The following is an 11,321-nucleotide window of genomic DNA, read 5'->3' on the forward strand; positions in this document are numbered from 1 at the left end:
TGAATGGCTTGCCCAGAGAATCTAGAGTTTAGTAGTAAAATGATGACAATGGGAAGGCAAATGGCTGCAGACAATGCTGTGGCACTAGGCCTTGGCACCAACTCTGTGGGTACAAATCCTACCCTTGAAGCATGGGTCCCTGGGAGGGCAAAGTCATTTTTCCTCTGAGCCCCAGGAGAAGACTATCTCAAGAAAGACAGGAAAGTCCCCTGTGTTGAAATGTTTCTGAGAGGTGCAGGGAGGAAGTAAAGGTCTGAGACATGTCTGTTGAGTCTGCCAGGGGAGGTCATGGTGACCTTGAGAACAGTTTCAAAGGATTAAGGAGTTGGGAACTAGACTGCAGGGGAGTTAGCAGGAAGTGAGGAAATGGAGGCTGTGACTTAATGACTGTTTCTAGACCCTAGAGCAGGAATGGCAAAAGAGATGCTATTAGCTATTTCTTGCCATACAGGATCACATCAAAAAAATTTCTGAATAATAAAAATGATTCATCTACTGGATGGCTAGCAAAATATGATGCCTCAACTCCTTTCTCTCAGAAAAGTACAACGTCAGAGTTGAAGCGATCTCAAAGGCCAGAGGTTCCAACACAACCCTCTCATTTGGTAGACAAGTGTCTGAGACCTAGAGAGGGGCGGGCACTTGCTCAGTCACACAGCAGAGGAGAAGCACAGCCAGATTTTAAACCCAGGCTTCTGTAGGCCCAGCTTGAGGTTCTTTTTCATATTTCATGTCTTTCTTTCCTCTGTCCTTTCCAAACAAGCTTTATTGGCTCCAGGAAATAGGGAAGATAGTTATTTTTAGTTTATTCAAAATGAATAAAATGGGTAATTTTTTTTCCCCATACATCAGATCCAAAGTATGTCTTATGTAAGAGCTAAATGGGATGAGAAATGGTTCCACAGCAAGTACAAAGATTCCTTTGAATATTAAAAGTTCCAGAGTGAACTCCAAATGGGCCCAAATGACTGGGACCAGCTTCCCTAGCCTAGCTGACTGCAGAGAGTTGTGTGTGTGTATGTGTATGTGTGTGAGCGGGTTGGGAGAGCAGGTAACAGGCTCCATCTGTGGGGTGTGATTGCCTAAGCACCACAAACCTCCTCAATACTTCTTTATTATGATAATTATTTTTAAATATTTTTAGATTCACAGCATAGTTTAGAGCAAGGTACAGAGATATTTCCCATATACCCCTGCCCGTACACACGCACAGCCTCCCTCCCTGTCAGCACCTAGCACCAGAGTTAAGCAGTGGGCCCTTGAACAACATAGGTTTGAACTCCATGGGTCCACTTACGTGTGGATATTTTTCAATAGTAAATACTATAGTACTATAGGATTGCCAGATGGAGAACCACCATAACAGAGGAATCTCGGATGTGGAGAGCTGACCGTAAGTTATGCTCTGATTTTCAACTGTGCAGAGATCAGCGCCCTTAAACCTGGTGTTGTTCAAGGGTCATCCATATGTTTGTTGTAATGGAAGAATCTTCCCTGACACGTCACTATCACCCAGAGTCCATAGGTTACATCCGGGTTCATGGTATTGTACATTCCAAGGGTTTTGACGAATGTATAGTGATGTGACCCTGAACCTCCTCAATGCTTCTTTATTATTATTATGGTAAAATACACATAAAATTTGCCATCCTGACTAACCATTTTAAAGCATTATTCACACTGTTGTACAAACATCACTACCATTCATCTCCAAAACTCTTCTTGTCTTGCAAAACTGAAACTCTGTACCCATCAAATGCTTGCCCTCCATCCCCCTCAGCCTCTGGCAACCCCTTCTGCTTCCTGTCTCTGGGATTTCCACACTCAATCTCCATCACAGAAGTGGAATCCTGCAGTATTTGGCCCTTTGTGACTGGCTTCTTTCACTTTCAGTCCCTCGCTGCATGTGCCCCGATTCCACCACTAGGAAGCCCCGCTTCTGGCAGAGGATCTAATTCTCTGCTGAAGAGGGGCATGTGCCCTGAGAATAAAACACTTCAGGTGTTACTGGCAATTTTTCTTTAATGTCCATCAGTGGATGATTTCTTGAGAGCAGATTTTGAAGGGGGTTGGGGTGACCCTGGTTGAAAGCACTGGGTGAGTAAGAGAGAGAGGGAGAGACATTAACAACAGGAAAAAAATTCCTGTCTGAAAAAACAATGTTGTTGGGATGATAATAAGTGAAGTTGTGTAATTGGTTTTATATCGTAGCCACCCCCCAAATTTATGTCTCTGGGTCTATTGACCTTCTGTTCTTTTCTGACTTAATTCCTTGGGGCATCATGTCTGAGGCACCCCCTAACGACTGCTAGTGATAATCACAATAATAGCTTTGTGTTTGCCTTGCAGTCTACAATTTAATTTAGTGCACGTTTTTCAATTACAGTTGATTTACAATGTTGTATTAGTTTCAGGTGTACAGCAAAGTGATTCAGTTATATATATATAAATATATTCTTTTTCAGATTCTTTTCCATTGTTAGTTATTACAAGATATTGAATATATTTCCTTGTGCTCTACATGTGTACATGCTCAGTTGCTTCAATGTTCTTCCATGTGTGCATGCTCAGTTGCTTCAGTCATATCCGACTCTTTGCAACCCTCTGGTCTGAAGCCTGACAGGCTCCTCTGTCCATAGGATTCTCCAGGGAAGAATACTGGAGTGAGTTGCCATGCCCTCCTCCAGGGGATCTTTCCAATCCAGGGATCAAACCTTCATTTCCTGGTCTCCTGCATTGCAGGTAGATTTCTGCAATACCATTAGAAACCCCTGGGAAGCCTGTGCTATACAGCAGGTGCTTGCTGTTTATCTTTTTTTTTTTTTTAATTTCTATCCATTTAGTTGATCAGAATGACAACACTTTGAAGTATTTAGAATAGGACTTATTATCTTTATTTTTCAGGGCTGTTTTGACCTTCTCTACTTGTTAGTAGAACTGGATCAAGAACCCAAGTCTTTAGTCCAGGGCTCTTCTCAGGGCTCCAAATTTCACTGGCATTTATTAACTTAAAATATCTAAGGATAACATTTACTTGCAAATGTATGGTCCTCTCCTCACCCCTCACACTCAGCCTTCCACTTGATCTCAGACCCAGTCCTTCTCCAAGAATGACGCATTACCATCCAGATACTCAGATTAGAAATCCAGGAGTTGTCCTTGACATTTCCCTCTCTCTTGCTCCGTAATCAATCTTCAATTAAGTCCTGTGGTTTTCAGTTCCTAAATACATTTTCAGTATACCTATTTCTCTGCCTGTGTCTAGGCCTCTCTCTCTCACTTGGGAGTTGACCCTTTGTATGGTTAGGCTGTTCTTTCTACTCATCTGTTCCTCTGTGATTTCTTGAGAAATGTGGATTTGAACAATGTTAATCAGGTTTCTGTGTTACAGGATTTCTCTTCGGTATGCTAATCATGGTCACAGCGACTCTTCAAGATGAGGGATTAAGCATTTTGCAAGCCCCAAACCTAGTCATTTGGGACTCTTGCAGTCCATTCTCCAAACTAAAGCCAAAGTGATCTCTAACTGCCAACCCAACCACGTCTCCTGCTCTCCCCACACCTCTCCTGCCCCCCTGGCCTTTCTGCTTCTCTGCCATGCGTAGGACACAAAACAGTGCCCCACGATGACACTTCTCCAGGCTCCAGCTCCAGCTCCAGCAGCCCTCACTGCTGACACCCACAGCTGCCTCTTCTGGGGAGCCACCTACTAAGGAGGCCACATACCCCCACCCTCCACAAGCATCTTCTAGCCATGATCTGACTGGGTGAATGGGTCCACAAAAGGCCGCCCACCCTCACCTCAAGGAGAGAAGCTCTGCTGTGCAATTTATGGTCCCAAGCCAGACATGGATCAAGAGCCAGTTAGACTTTACCCAATAGTACCTCCTCACTCTTGTTATGCTTCCCTCACTCTCCGTAGGTTTTTCCTGACAATTACTCCCTGGATACTTCCTTTTGTTAGGCTCCATCCCTGAGTAGCTCTCTCTAAGACACCTGCCACCTCTCAGCTACCAGACAGGTCCTCGCACAGTATACTTCACTCTCTTGCCTCATTCTCTCATAAAGCAGGTCTGTCCCTCCCATGGTGCTGCCAATTTCATCAGAGACCACGTGTGTTTCTGTCCACAACTCCATCCCTGATGCCCGGGGGGGGTGTCTCAGGATTTGCTAGATGAAGTTAGAAAGCATCATAGATACCCAGAATGCAAATGAAAAATATTCATAAAATATGGCAGGCAGCAAAGTAACATCTAGAACATATTAAAAGCTTTTGGCAACAAGAAGAGGCAAATGTCTTAATACAAAAAGGAACATGACCAAACAATTTATGCACACAAATGGAGATGATTGTTACATCTATGGGAAAGTAACTTAATCAGAAAATAGCAAATTAAAACAATGGTTGACAGAACAATTTTTTGACTATGCTGGAGGGGAGGAGAAGCCAGGCACTCTCATATATGCTGGTGGGAAGATAAGCTGGTACCATGTTAGAGCATAGCTTCCCAGGGCAGAAAGTTTGTCTTATTCTCTGTTGTATTTCCAGGGCCCAGAACCATGCTTGGCATTGGGTACCAAATTAATATTTGTTGAACAAACAGAGGCAATTTGGCAGTATCTATCAAGAATCTTGATATTAGGACAGCCTGGTGTGCTGCGATTCATGGGGTCGCAAAGAGTCAGACACGACTAAGTGACTGAACTGAACTGAACTGATCAAGAATCTTAAGTTTTTCATACCCTTTGCTTTATTAATTTTACTTCAAAAAGAGACCTTTGAAGAGTAGGACAAAGATAGAGTAAGTCCCCTACATACAAACAAGTTCCATCCTGAGAGTGTGTTTGTAAGTCCAATTTGTTCAAAAGTTAACCTAGGTACTCGATTAATACAGACAGTTATATGGTACTATACTATACTGTGGGGCTTCCCTGGTGGCTCAGAGGTTAAAGCGTCTGCCTGGAATTCAGGAGACCCAGGTTCGATCCCTGGGTCGGGAAGATCCCCTGGAGAAGGAAATGGCAACCCACTCCAGTACTCTTGCCTGGAGAATCCCATGGAGGGAGGAGCCTGGTAGGCTACAGTCCATGGGGTCACATAGAGTCGGACACGACTGAGCGACTTCACTTTCACTTTCTTTCACTTTCATACTGTACTGTAGTAGATTTATAATACTTTTCACACAACACAAAACAAAAAACCAAATGCAAAAAATAAAGAAAACATTTAAATCTTATCGTACAGTATCTTGAGATACTGTACAGTATCCCAGTACAACAACTGGGCATGGTTGCAACTTGGAAAATTTGCAGTTTGAAGGCTCTTATGTAAGGGACTGGCTTCCCAGGTGGCACTCATGATAAGGAGTCCGTCTGCCTTTGCAGGAGATGCCAGAGCTGCGGGTTTGATCCCTGGATCAGGAAGATCCCTTGGAATAGGAAATGGCAACCCACTCCAGTATTCTTGCCTGGAAAATCCCATGGACAGAGGAGCCTGGTGGGCTATAGTCCATGGGATTGCAAAGAGTGAGACATGATTGAGCTTGCACCCACAGGTAAGGGACTTACTATATTTGTATCAGGACATTTTGCACATTCACTTATAGAATTAGAAGACTGGAAACAGCCTGATTGTCCACAGACAGATGACTAGTTAAATTAATTATGGCACATTCACACTGACCAATCTGGTATAAATGATAAAAATGACGTATTTGAAGGATATTGTGTATATAGGATTAAGCTACTGATAAATGCTAAGTGAAAAAAGAAAATAGAACTCATACAGTGTAGCTTCAATTTTTGTAAGAAAAAAACCCTGAGTTATTAATGGTGGGTTACAGGGATTTTTATTTCTTTGTTTTTCTCCTTATTTTCCAAAATTTTAACAATGAATATGTACAGCTTTTATAGTCAGGAAAAAAAAAAAAGAATTTTGAAAAAGAGAGCGTGGTTAATAACAAAATTCTGGGCAGCCGGAAAAAGTAGGAGTTACTGGTAATCTTATTTTTTCCCATTAATGCTTCGTAACGATCATTTGATGGTGGGTTAGGGAACCTAGGCCCTGATTGGATTAGTTTGGTTTTATTTAGACAACAATGAGAAGTAAATTATGTGCTGCTGGAGTCACTTGGTATTGTTTTCATGTTCTTAGTGTATATTTTTCCATGACCTAGAGAATCTTAAAATACTGGCTCTACTTTTTAAAAGAATTTCACAACTCATTTGACTGGAATTGATTTCTCCTGTGGCTCCTGGGGTCTGTAAAAGGCATCAGGATGCGACATGTCGTTGACCTTTATTCTTTGCCTTGGCCAGAGAATTTCCCTATGGCTGGCTCAAGGTTTTCAAGAGGAAGGCAATTAAATGACCTAGCACAATTGCCTGGATTCTGGACCCAGACCTTATCTTGATTAGGAGGAAGTGGATAGTTGTTCCAAATTTAGAGCACAGAAAAGAGCCAGATGTTTGAGACTATCACATGGAGGAAGAATTAACCCTTTAGGGCATTTGTCCTACTCACCACTTCTCAGATTATCTGCTAGTGCCCATCTTGACACAAAGCAAAGGAGTTTTAACTTCCATTTTCCCTTTCCCAGGAAATCTTTCCTGGATTCTAAGTTCATTGTATGGCTTGTGGGATCTTAGTTTCTTGATCAGGGATTGAGCCTGGGCTTTCACAATGAAAGGGCTTTCCTTGTGGCTCAGAAAAATCTGCCTGCCAGTGCAGGAGATGTGGCTTTGGTACCTGGGTCAAGAAGATCCCTTGGAGAAGGAATTGGCAACACCCTCCAGTGTTCTTGTCTGGGAAATCCCATGGAGAGAGAAGCCTGGTGGGCTACTGTCCGTGGAGTCGCAGAGTCGAACACGACTTAGCAGCTAAACGACAACATCAAAGCACAGAGTCTAAACACTGGGCTGCCAGGGAATTCCCCTGTTGGCTTATGTTAAACCTTCATCAAGTCCTGAGTTCACAGCCTGGTAGTCAAGGCTCTTTACTACCTGGCTCCTGCCTCCGTCTCCTACCATTCATCCTCACTACAGTGAGAGCGCAGCATTTAAGAGAACAAACTTCAGGGACTAGACACAGATTTGGCCCCTAGGGGTGTGGAGAGACAGGCATGAAGCAGAGAGTACATTCTTCTGACAGAGGATCTAGGTTTGAAGACCAGCTACACCTCTTACTAGCTGTGTGATCTTGGGCAAGTTATTTCACCCCTCTTTGCCTTAGTCATTTCCTCTGTTAAAGGGGAATAACAATAATAATATTAATAATAATAATTATCATACTTCGTGCCTTTGCTCACTTGTTCCTTTTGTCAATAAATCTTCCCCCCATTCTCTGCCATTTGAGGCCTTTCAAGATGCATCTTAAACGGCATCAACCTTGTAAAGCCTTCCTGATCCCCAGATTATGACCTCACCATTGTCTCTAGTGCTGCACAAGCTCTCTGACTCTAGCCTTTCCACTTGCATCAGAGCTGATCAGATAGAAACGTCTCCCAGTGGACTGCAAGCCCCTTGAAGGCAAGTATATGCTTGGCCCATTTCCATGTCTCTGTGACAGCACAGGGCCAGGTGCACTGTCGATGTTTAAGAAGTGTTTGTGGTTGAACGAGTGAATGAGTGAATGAATAAAGGGCACCTGACATCATAGGAGAAACTGCTGCATTGACAGGGAGACGAAGTAGAAGGATGCTTCCTTCCTGTAACAGTATTTTATCTGCTCTGCAGATAGTTGGATCCCTCCTACTAATTCATTTATGGACAAGGATAAGTTTATATAATCATTGGAAACTTGGAGAAAGTGCATGTTCGCAGCAGTATCTGCCTGAGAAAGCTCTCCTGAGTGTGGCTTTCAAGTTGCTAACATCATCAGGAGCATCCTGAAAGGGTTAAGACCCTTGTCCTGGTGCTGGTCTTATGCTGTTCCATTTTCTTTTCACTTTGTGAGAGAGACTATTTAAATGGAAGTGGAGTTGCTCGTGCTGATATTGCAACAGAAATAATTGGGTGTACAACCACATGTGCTTTGGGGACTGGGATACAGAAATTTAATTATTTAATTCTAGTTTCCTCACTTATTTGTTGGGTGACCTAGGGATGACTCTTTCTCCTTTCTGGACCTAGTAGTGATTGTAGGAGGCAAGAGTTAGGGTGGTGAGACAGATTAGTACTCTCTAAGGTTTCTTCCCCAGCTCTGATAAGCCATATCTGTAACTTACATGATCAAGTTGACCAAAAGCCCATGACACTGAGTTGCTGGAAAGTGATGTGAAGTTCTGGAGAGAATCCCAGTCCTTGTGAGTTCATGGCCATGGAACCAAAAGCTCAGAAATGCTCTGAAACCACAGATGGTGAAATCCACCCACTGGAAGTTAAGAACAGACTCACTCAAATATGTAAACTAAATGCAGAGTTTCTTGAGTTGCTGGGAGGATGCATGGCTAGATATAACCTGGTAGTGGATGTTTGGGTTGACTCATCATAATGAGGGAGAGCTTCTCTGGATCGTAAAGTGAGGAAGCGTATCCCTGGTGAGTCTACCCTGGCCATCAGAATGTAAAAATCCCTTAAGGGAGTCTTATTCAGGCACCAGGTATTAATGACACCCTAAAGGAGTTCTTTTTAAAAAAAATTTTTTTCAAAATATTTACTTTACAATATTGTGTTAGTTTCTGCCATACAGCTTTAAAAAAGAATGAATTTGAGTCAGTCCTAATGAGGTGGATGAACTTAGAGCCTGTTGTACAGAGTAAAGTAAGTCAGAAAGAGAAAGACAAAATATTGTATATTAACGCACGTGTATGGAATCTAGAGGGCTTCCCAGGTGGCGCCAGTGGTAAAGAATCCACTTGGCAATGCAGGAAACAAAAAGAGAAGTAGGTTCGATCCCTGGGTTGGGAAGATTCTCTGGAGAAGGGAATGGCAACCCATTCCAGTGTTCTTGCCTGGAGAAGCCTATGGACAGAGGAACCTGGCAGGTTACAGTCCATGGGGTTGCAAAGAGTCGGACATGCCTGACGTGACTTAGCATGAGCACGAGCACATGGAATCTAGAAAGATGGTACCAATTAACCTATTTGCAGGGCAGCAGTGGAGATGCAGACCCAGAGAACAGACTTGTGAACACAGTGTGGGAGGAAAGATGAGACAGACTGGAAACATACATTACCATGTGCAAAATAGCCAATGGGAATTTGCTATGTGACAAAGTTCTTCTAACTCACTGTTGTAGAGGCAACAACAGGGTCAGTAGAGAACTGAGCCCACTCTCAGTAGTGAATTGCAACATTTACTTTTTAAGCACATGAGATATAGTTCACATACCATAAAATTTGCCCTTCAAAGTGTATAGTTCAGTGGTTTTTAGTATATTCACAAAGTTATGCAACCATCAGCACTAATTCCAGAACATTTCATCACCCCAAAGAATACGTTAGCAGTCACACCCCATTCATCTCTCACCTTAGTGCCCAGCAACCACTAACGTGCTTTCAGTCTTTATGGATTTACTTATTCTGGACTTTTCATTAAAAAAGAATCTTACAACATGTCGCCTCTCAGGTCTGACTGCTTTCATTTTAGCATAATGTTTTAAGGTTCATCCCCGTTGACTGTATACTTTTTGAACAAGTAAAATTTACATATGCGTATCAACTTCTAGCTAGCACAGAGGCAAAACTGTAGTGTGAGTTTGGTGAGATCACCAGCTCATCTTTGTAGACCTAATGAAGAACAAGGCTAGCTAGGTCCTCCTTACTTCATTATTCCAGTTCCATTTTTTGCCTTTTTAAAAGATTTATACATATCTTTAAAATTAAGTCAAGTTAATGAATTTTTTGTTTCATCTTTGCTGGCAAGTTTAATTTTTTTTCCCAACCCAAGATTATTTAAATGTACATGTATTTTCTTGTCATAGTTTTATGGCTTTATTTTTCTATTTATAACTTTAATTTATCTGGAATTTGTGAATGATGTGAGGTAGGCATCTAATTTTAAGTGTTCCTGTGTGGTTAGCAAGTTGCACCACCAGACATCTTTTTCTCATTGATTTGGAAATAATAGCATTAGCATCTACTACTTTTTATATACAGTTGAGATTATTTCGGAACTTTATTTTCTGCACTTATCTGTCTTTTCTTAAGCTGCTAGCATACTGTTAAATCTTTTGCCCTTTTATGATACAATTTAATAATTGTTTGGATGCGTTTATATTATCACTCATTTTAAAAACATGCCTTGTTATTATCATATGTTTATTTTTCTAATTTAGCCTTATTTGTTAAAATGATATACTTGTTTTGTATGATGTGTATTACTATGCTATTAAAAATTTTAAACTCTGACTCAGAGAACAATAGAAACAAGCAGCAGTGTGACATATTACAGATGAAGTTAGTAGAGCACGTACAGGCCTTACGTTGATGGGGAGGACAGAAGGACCAAGGAAGCACTAAATATTCACGAGGTCTGAGACATCAGATATATGTGACAGCTATAATAGAGCTATGATATGAGAGCCACCTTGGTGATGACTGAGCAGAGAACTGGAAGGTTCGGGTCTCTGGAGTCCTAGAATTGCTGCTCCACCAGCCGGGTCTGCTCCCTCCAGCTTAGGCGAGTGTCAAAGATGTTTCTGTTTTGTTTAGGCCAATGATTACATAAAATTGAACATAACCCTCATTAATATCACCTCTAACTTCATTTTTGTATTTGGTTGGCTGGATTAGGATTTGCAGAACAGTGTTAATAACACCTCTGGTTACTTATGTGAATGGAATGGATCATTAAGAATCCCAATGACTTTGATTTTATAGAATACATTTGTCACCTTAAGACAATATTCTGCTTCTTGAGATAATGATGATTGATGATGATGGAATATTGAATTTTCTCAAGTGTTTTTTGTCACCTATCAAAAAATTTTGTGATATTTCTCCTTTGCCTTACTGGTATGATGAATTAGACTAATATGTTTTCCTAAAGTTGAAACATTTATGCAATTTCAACTTTTTTCTTTATCTCCTCTGTTCTCTTCTATATGCAGAAACTCCGTTGCAGCTATTGGTTCTCCAATTTTTCTTTCACCATTTTTTATCTCTTTAACTATTTCTTTTGCATTCTAGGAGAATTGTCCACGTGTGTCTTCTGATTTCTTACTCCTGAAAGTGTGGTCTAGGGACCAGCAGTATCAGCATCACTTGAGATTTCTTAAAAATGCAAATTCTTGGGTCCCATCCCAGACCTACTGAATCAGAATCTGCATTTTAATAAGACTCCTAGGTGATTTGTGTGGTGCCTTAAAATCGCTCTTGCCA

Source organism: Bubalus kerabau, chromosome 4, assembly GCF_029407905.1.
Source record: "Bubalus kerabau isolate K-KA32 ecotype Philippines breed swamp buffalo chromosome 4, PCC_UOA_SB_1v2, whole genome shotgun sequence".
Lineage (NCBI taxonomy): Eukaryota > Metazoa > Chordata > Mammalia > Artiodactyla > Bovidae > Bubalus > Bubalus kerabau.